The sequence below is a fragment of the Tubulanus polymorphus genome, chromosome 8, assembly GCF_964204645.1.
Source record: "Tubulanus polymorphus chromosome 8, tnTubPoly1.2, whole genome shotgun sequence".
In the NCBI taxonomy this organism is placed as follows: Eukaryota; Metazoa; Nemertea; class Palaeonemertea; order Tubulaniformes; family Tubulanidae; genus Tubulanus; species Tubulanus polymorphus.
This window is the reverse complement of record NC_134032.1, coordinates 14,279,652-14,288,568: the sequence shown is the minus strand read 5'-3', so window position 1 is coordinate 14,288,568 and position 8,917 is coordinate 14,279,652. Positions and strand designations below refer to the sequence as shown.

General features: G+C 37.0%; 1 long non-coding RNA gene across 1 annotated transcript; it reads left to right on the top strand.

Annotated features, from left to right (window-relative positions):
• Positions 1-6,641: 6,641 nt before the first annotated feature.
• LOC141909868 (uncharacterized) lies at positions 6,642-8,573 on the top strand. The gene is made up of 3 exons (XR_012619792.1): positions 6,642-8,154; positions 8,252-8,373; positions 8,456-8,573. It is a non-coding gene; the product is annotated as an uncharacterized LOC141909868 (long non-coding RNA).
• The last annotated feature ends 344 nt before the right edge of the window (positions 8,574-8,917 follow it).

Below are 8,917 nucleotides of genomic sequence, written 5' to 3'. Positions count from 1 at the left end.
CATGTAGAAACGTGACAAACGAACTGAATTGTCTGTGCATTAAACACTGATGACCTCCTTTAATACTGCTGCTTGCTGCTGCGTGTTAATTTATACACTCTGTTTTGGGGTGATATTGAGTTAGGAGTCTCCTCCTTCCTTCTTCAACTGTCATGTAGAAACGTGACAAAGGAACTGAATTGTCAGTGCGTTACAACACTGATGACCTCCTTTAATACTGCTGCTTGCTGCTGGGTGTTGATTCTTACCACCTTCCATGAACTTCTTGAATTATTACATTAAACATTATTACTATAAGAATTATTACATTAAACATTATAACATCATGAATCATCCTCCTTAAATACTGCTGCTTGCTGCTGGCTCTGTTTTGGGGTGATATTGAGTTCAGGAGTCTCCTCCTTCCTGCTTCAGCTGTCATGTAGAAACGTGACAAAGGAACTGAATTGTCAGTGCGTTACAACACTGATGACTACCTTTAATACTGCTGCTTGCTGCTGGGTGTTAATTGATACACTCTGTTTTGGGGTGATATTGAGGTCAGGAGTCTCCTCCTTCCTTCTTCAACTGTCATGTAGAAACGTGACAAAGGAACTGAATTGTCAGTGCGTTACAACACTGATGACCTCCTTTAATACTGCTGCTTGCTGCTGGGTGTTAATTGATACACTCTGTTTTTGGGGTGATATTGAGTGCAGGAGTCTCCTCCTTCCTTCTTCAACTGTCATGTAGAAAGGTGACAAAGGAACTGAATTGTCAGTGCGTTACAACACTGATGACCTCCTTTAATACTGCTGCTTGCTGCTGGGTGTTAATTCTTACCACCTTCCATGAACTTCTTGAATTATTACATTAAACATTATTACTATAAGAATTATTACATTAAACATTATAACATCATGAATCATCCTCCTTAAATACTGCTGCTTGCTGCTGGCTCTGTTTTGGGGTGATATTGAGTTCAGGAGTCTCCTCCTTCCTTCTTCAACTGTCATGTAGAAACGTGACAAACGAACTGAATTGTCTGTGCATTATACACTGATGACCTCCTTTAATACTGCTGCTTGCTGCTGCGTGTTAATTTATACACTCTGTTTTGGGGTGATATTGAGTTCAGGAGTCTCCTCCTTCCTTCTTCAACTGTAATGTAGAAACGTGACAAACGAACTGAATTGTCAGTGCGTTACAACACTGATGACCTCCTTTAATTCTGCTGCTTGCTGCTGCGTGTTAATTTATACACTCTGTTTTGGGGTGATATTGAGTTCAGTAGTCTCCTCCTTCCTGCTTCAGCTGTCATGTAGAAACGTGACAAACAAACTGAATTGTCAGTGTGTTACAACACTGATGACCTCCTTTAATACTGCTGCTTGCTGCTGGGTGTTAATTAATACACTCTGTTGGGGTGATATTGAGTTCAGGGGTCTCCTGCTTCCTTCTTCAACTGTCATGTAGAAACGTGACAAACAAACTGAATTGTCAGAGTGTTACAACACTGATGACTACCTTTAATACTGCTGCTTGCTGCTGAGTGTTAATAAATACACTCTGTTCAGGGGTGATATTGAGTGCAGGAGTCTCCTCCTTCCTTCTTCAACTGTCATGTAGAAACATGACAAACAAACTGAATTGTCAGTCTGGTACAACACTGATGACCTCCTTAAATACTGCTGCTTGCTGCTGCGCGTTAATTAATACACTCTGTAATGCGGTGATATTGAGTTTTGGCAAGTTTTGCTCCCTGAGCATCCTTATTACGACTTAGCGTTTTAAATGTATAAATATTCAAAGCAGCTATCCATCGATAGCTTTGTGGTGGTTGAATCATTGAAATGTTGCTGGTGTTGGTTCTGTGTATATATTGTAATATATGTCGGTAAATTGGGACTGATTATGTTTCCCAATCGTCCTCATTATGACTTTACATTTTAAATGTATAAATATTCAAAACAGCTATCCATCGATAGCTTTGTGGTGGTTGAATCTTTGAAATGTCGCTGGTGTTGGTACATTGTATATATTGTAATATATGTCGGTGAAATGGGATTGATCATATTTTGTGATCGTCTTTTTTGCGACTTAGCGTTCTAAATGTATAAATATTCAAAGCAGCTATCCATCGATAGCTTTGTGGTGGCTGAATCATTGAAATGTCGCTGGTGTTGGTTCTGTGTATATATTGTAATATATGTCGGTGAATTGGGACTGATTATGTTTCCTGATCGTCCTTATTGCAACTTTACATTTTAAATGTATAAATATTCCAAACAGCTATCCATCGATAGCTTTGTGGTGGTTGAATCATTGAAATGTTGCTGGTGTTGGTACATTGCATATATTGTAATATATGTCGGTGAAATGGGATGGATCATATTTTGTGATCGTCTTTTTTGCGACTTAGCGTTTTAAATGTATAAATATTCAAAGCAGCTATCCATCGATAGCTTTGTGGTGGTTGAATCATTGAAATGTTGCTGGTGTTGGTTCTGTGTATATATTGTAATATATGTCGGTAAATTGGGACTGATTATGTTTCCCAATCGTCCTCATTATGACTTTACATTTTAAATGTATAAATATTCAAAACAGCTATCCATCGATAGCTTTGTGGTGGTTGAATCTTTGAAATGTCGCTGGTGTTGGTACATTGTATATATTGTAATATATGTCGGTGAAATGGGATTGATCATATTTTGTGATCGTCTTTTTTGCGACTTAGCGTTCTAAATGTATAAATATTCAAAGCAGCTATCCATCGATAGCTTTGTGGTGGCTGAATCATTGAAATGTCGCTGGTGTTGGTTCTGTGTATATATTGTAATATATGTCGGTGAATTGGGACTGATTATGTTTCCTGATCGTCCTTATTGCAACTTTACATTTTAAATGTATAAATATTCCAAACAGCTATCCATCGATAGCTTTGTGGTGGTTGAATCATTGAAATGTTGCTGGTGTTGGTACATTGCATATATTGTAATATATGTCGGTGAAATGGGATGGATCATATTTTGTGATCGTCTTTTTTGCGACTTAGCGTTTTAAATGTATAAATATTCAAAGCAGCTATCCATCGATAGCTTTGTGGTGGCTGAATCATTGAAATGTCGCTGGTGTTGGTTCTGTGTATATATTGTAATATATGTCGGTGAATGGGGACTGATTATGTTTCCTAATCGTCCTCATTATGACTTTACATTTTAAATGTGTAAATATTCAAAACAGCTATCCATCGATAGCTTAGTGGTGGTTGAATCTTTGAAATGTCGCTGGTGTTGGTACATTGTATATATTGTAATATATGTCGGTGAAATGGGATTGATCATGTTTTGTGATTATCCTTCTTGCGACTTTACGTTTTAAATGTATAAATATTCAAAGCAGCTATCCATCGATAGCTTTGTGGTGGTTGAATCTTTGAAATGTCATTGGTGTTGGTTCTGTGTATATATATATTGTAATATATGTCGGTGAATTGGGACTGATTATGTTTCCTGATCGTCCTTATTGCGACTTTACGTTTTAAATGTATAAATATTCAAAACAGCTATCCATCGATAGCTTTGTGGTGGTTGAATCTTTGAAATGTTGGTACATTGTATATATTGTAATATATGTCGGTGAATTGGGATTGATTATGTTTCCGGATCGTTCTTATTGCGACTTTACGTTTTAAATGTATAAATATTCAAAACAGCTATCCATCGATAGCTTTGTGGTGGTTGAATCTTTGAAATGTCGCTGGTGTTGGTACATTGTATATATTGTAATATATGTCGGTGAATTGGGACTGATTATGTTTCCTGATCGTCCTTATTGCGACTTTACGTTTTAAATGTATAAATATTCAAAACAGCTATCCATCGATAGCTTTGTGGTGGTTTAATCATTGAAATAATGCTGGTGTTGGTTCTCTGTGTATACTGTATCAGCAAATTATTATCACATTACACATTTTAAAAGTGTTATACTCAAAGATGCTATTGTTTGATTGCTTCACTTTGGTTCCTTGCACCTGAAGGTTGTTAACTGTCATATAGAAACGTGACAAACAAACTGAATTGTCAGTGTGTTACAACACTGATGAACTCCTTTAATACAGCTGCTTAATTGATACACTCTGTTTTGGGGTGATATTGAGGTCAGGAGTCTCCTCCTTCCTTCTTCAACTGTCATGTAGAAACGTGACAAAGGAACTGAATTGTCAGTGCGTTACAACACTGATGATCTCCTTTAATACTGCTGCTTGCTGCTGGGTGTTAATTGATACACTCTGTTTTGGGGTGATATTGAGTGCAGGAGTCTCCTCCTTCCTTCTTCAACTGTCATGTAGAAAGGTGACAAAGGAACTGAATTGTCAGTGCGTTACAACACTGATGACCTCCTTTAATACTGCTGCTTGCTGCTGGGTGTTAATTCTTACCACCTTCCATGAACTTCTTGAATTATTACATTAAACATTATTACTATAAGAATTATTACATTAAACATTATAACATCATGAATCATCCTCCTTAAATACTGCTGCTTGCTACTGGCTCTGTTTTGGGGTGATATTGAGTTCAGGAGTCTCCTCCTTCCTTCTTCAACTGTCATGTAGAAACGTGACAAAGGAACTGAATTGTCAGTGCGTTACAACACTGATGATCTCCTTTAATACTGCTGCTTGCTGCTGGGTGTTAATTGTTACACTCTGTTTTGTGGTGATATTGAGTGCAGGAGTCTCCTCCTTCCTTCTTCAACTGTCATGTAAAAACGTGACAAAGGAACTGAATTGTCAGTGCGTTACAACACTGATGACCTCCTTTAATACTGCTGCTTGCTGCTGGGTGTTAATTCTTACCACCTTCCATGAACTTCTTGCATTATTACATTAAACATTATTACTATAAGAATTATTACATTAAACATTATAACATCATGAATCATCCTCCTTAAATACTGCTGCTTGCTGCTGGCTCTGTTTTGGGGTGATATTGAGTTCAGGAGTCTCCTCCTTCCTTCTTCAACTGTCATGTAGAAACGTGACAAACGAACTGAATTGTCTGTGCATTAAACACTGATGACCTCCTTTAATACTGCTGCTTGCTGCTGCGTGTTAATTTATACACTCTGTTTTGGGGTGATATTGAGTTCAGGAGTCTCCTCCTTCCTTCTTCAACTGTCATGTAGAAACATGACAAAGGAACTGAATTTTCAGTGTGTTACAACACTGATGACCACCTTTAATACTGCTGCTTGCTGCTGCGTGTTAATTTATACACTCTGTTTTGGGGTGATATTGAGTTCAGGAGTCTCCTCCTTCCTTCTTCAACTGTCATGTAGAAACATGACAAAGGAACTGAATTTTCAGTGTGTTACAACACTGATGACCACCTTTAATACTGCTGCTTGCTGCTGGGTGTTAATTGATACACTCTGTTTTGGGGTGATATTGAGTACAGGAGTCTCCTCCTTCCTTCTTCAATTGTCATGTAGAAACATGACAAACAAACTGAATTGTCAGTGTGTTACAACACTGATGACCTTTAATACTGCTGCTTGCTGCAGCGTGTTAATAAATGCACTCTGTTCAGGGGTGATATTGAGTGCAGGAGTCTCCTCCTTCCTTCTTCAACTGTCATGTAGAAACGTGACAATCAAACTGAATTTTCAGTGTGGTACAACACTGATGACCTCCTTAAATACTGCTGCTTGCTGCTGCGTGTTAATTAATACACTCTGTTATGGGGTGATATTGAGTGTTGGCGAGTTTTGCTCCCTGAGCATCCTTATTACGACTTAACGTTTTAAATGTATAAATATTCAAAGCAGCTTTCCATCGATAGCTTTGTGGTGGTTGAATCATCGAAATGTCGCTGGTGTTGGTTCTGTATATACATTGTAATATATGTCGGTGAATTGGGATTGATCATGTTTTGTGATTGTCCTTATTGCAACTTTACGTTTTAAATGTATAAATATTCAAAGCAGCTATCCATCGATAGCTTTGTGGTGGCTGAATCATTGAAATGTCGCTGGTGTTGGTTCTGTGTATATATTGTAATATATGTCGGTGAATTGGGACTGATTATGTTTCCCAATCGTCCTCATTATGACTTTACATTTTAAATGTGTAAATATTCAAAACAGCTATCCATTGATAGCTTTGTGGTGGTTGAATCTTTGAAATGTCGCTGGTGTGGGTACATTGTATATATTGTAATATATGTCGGTGAAATGGGATTGATCATGTTTTGTGATTATCCTTATTGCGACTTTACGTTTTAAATGTATAAATATTCAAAGCAGCTATCCATCGATAGCTTTGTGGTGGTTGAATCTTTGAAATGTCATTGGTGTTGGTTGTGTGTATATATATTGTAATATATGTCGGTGAATTGGGATTGATTATGTTTCCTGATCGTCCTTATTGCGACTTTACGTTTTAAATGTATAAATATTCAAAACAGCTATCCATCGATAGCTTTGTGGTGGTTGAATCTTTGAAATGTTGGTACATTGTATATATATTGTAATATATGTCGGTGAATTGGGATTGATTATGTTTCCTGATCGTCCTTATTGCGACTTTACGTTTTAAATGTATAAATATTCAAAACAGCTATCCATCGATAGCTTTGTGGTGGTTGAATCTTTGAAATGTCATTGGTGTTGGTTCTGTGTATATATATATTGTAATATATGTCGGTGAATTGGGACTGATTATGTTTCCTGATCGTCCTTATTGCGACTTTACGTTTTAAATGTATAAATATTCAAAACAGCTATCCATCGATAGCTTTGTGGTGGTTGAATCATTGAAATAATGCTGGTGTTGGTTCTCTGTGTATACTGTATCAGCAAATTATTATCACATTACACATTTTAAAAGTGTTATACTCAAAGATGCTATTGTTTGATTGCTTCACTTTGGTTCCTTGCACCTGAAGGTTGTTAACTGTCATATAGAAACGTGACAAACAAACTGAATTGTCAGTGTGTTACAAAACTGATGAACTCCTTTAATACAGCTGCTTATTTGATACATTCTGTTTTGGGGTGATATTGAGGTCAGGAGTCTCCTCCTTCCTTCTTCAACTGTCATGTATAAACGTGACTAATGAACAGAATTGTCAGTGCGTCACAACACTGATGACCTCCTTCAAAAGGTGTTGATAAAAGTTATGTGTTACAAAACACTGTCGGTAAATTACTGCTAAAACAATTGGTTGTGATAAAATTGAAATTTAGTGATCCCTCCACCTTTTGAATTGTCAAGTTAATTGTGACATAAACTGAATTTTAAGTGACTTAAGGCTGGGGTGATATTGAGGTTTAATGCCTTCCCCTCCTTTCCCTTCTTGAATTGACAAAACTGAATTGTTAGTGACTTGATTATATTACTCCACTTAAGGAGTGATAAAATTGTCAGCGTCTAAACTCTGATGATGAGGTAAACCAGTTTCTAAGTCTGTGAGCCGGCAGTGTAAAAAACTTTTAGAATTCAAATTGCTTTAAACATCTTCAGAAAGATGGTTGATCATCGTAAACACTGGTGAAAACAATTGACATCTCAATTTGCACTTGACATCCCATTTTACACTTGACATCCCATTTTGCACTTGACGTCCAAATTTGCATTTGACGTCCAAATTTGCACTTGACGTCTCACTTTGCACTTGACGTCTCACTCTGCACTTGACGTCTCACTTTGCACTTGACGTCTCACTTTGCACTTGCACCGATGCATCACTTGCACTAAACAGCACTGGCACACCCGCGGGTCCATGCGCATGGTTAGCAAATTGATCAGCATGCAGCATGCCATCTTTGTGTGTGGAAATAATTTACAAACAGCTGTGAGTTTGAAATTAAGAAACGTATTATTTGTATCATTCTTTGTAAGATCTCTAATAACGATGATGTAAAGAAAAACATAATATCAATTTTATGATGGTAAAAATGTCAAATAATTAAATATCAATTTGTAAAACGAGAGGAAAGAGAAAGATGGAAGTACCAGAAAGAGAAGTGTTGGATTGGTGTCTGTTGTCAGTAGAAATCTGAGGTACTCTACTGAGGAATCTCCACGCCAACAAACAGAAAGTTCTAGATGATACTGAAAGTTCCTGAGGTTCTTAGAAATTTTACTAAGTAAACACTATAAATCAGGTATAGTATAAATTGCTATGAATTTCTTTGTAGATAGAATGTTCTCAACTAGGACGGTTAGTTAGTATTATATGTATTTCATATTTCCCTGTTGTAGCGTGTATTGATTTGGTCGGCAAGTACAAAATACCAAACGATTGACAGGAAACATTCAGGATTGTTCCAGTTGTCGTTGAGAAATATTTAAGGTGTCATGAGTCTGAATTGACTATGAATCAGGTAAAATTGTACTTGATATGAACTTCTTTGCAGGAACAGTCGACTTAAAGAAGATGGTTACCTTTATGTACTTTTGTTGTAGCCAGTGGACTGTTGTTGTTAGAGACGATCAAAACCAGAGGAAAGGAAAACATCAGAGTTCAGGAAGTGTTGAGCAAATTCCTCAAGGTCCGAGTCATGAATCTGAATTGACTATAAATCAGGTATAATTGAAATTTATTTTGAAGAAGAGTCTCAAAAATGATATCATTAATTCATATTTTGTGTTTTATCATTGTAGTATTGAGCTTGTGGTTGGCTGTAGAATATCAGACGATAGGAAAAGATCAGATCTGAGATGCTGACAAATTTCTCCGTCAATTCGGGACTTTGTTCAGTGTTTGTACGCAGAAATCGAAGTACTCTGGGAATCTCCACATCAAACAGAAAGTTCAAGAAGATACGAAAAGTTGCTGGAGTTCTGAGCAATTTCTCTTCTAAGTCATGTGTCTAAATTGACTATGAATCAGGTAAATTGAACTTATGAATTTCTTTGCAGGAACAG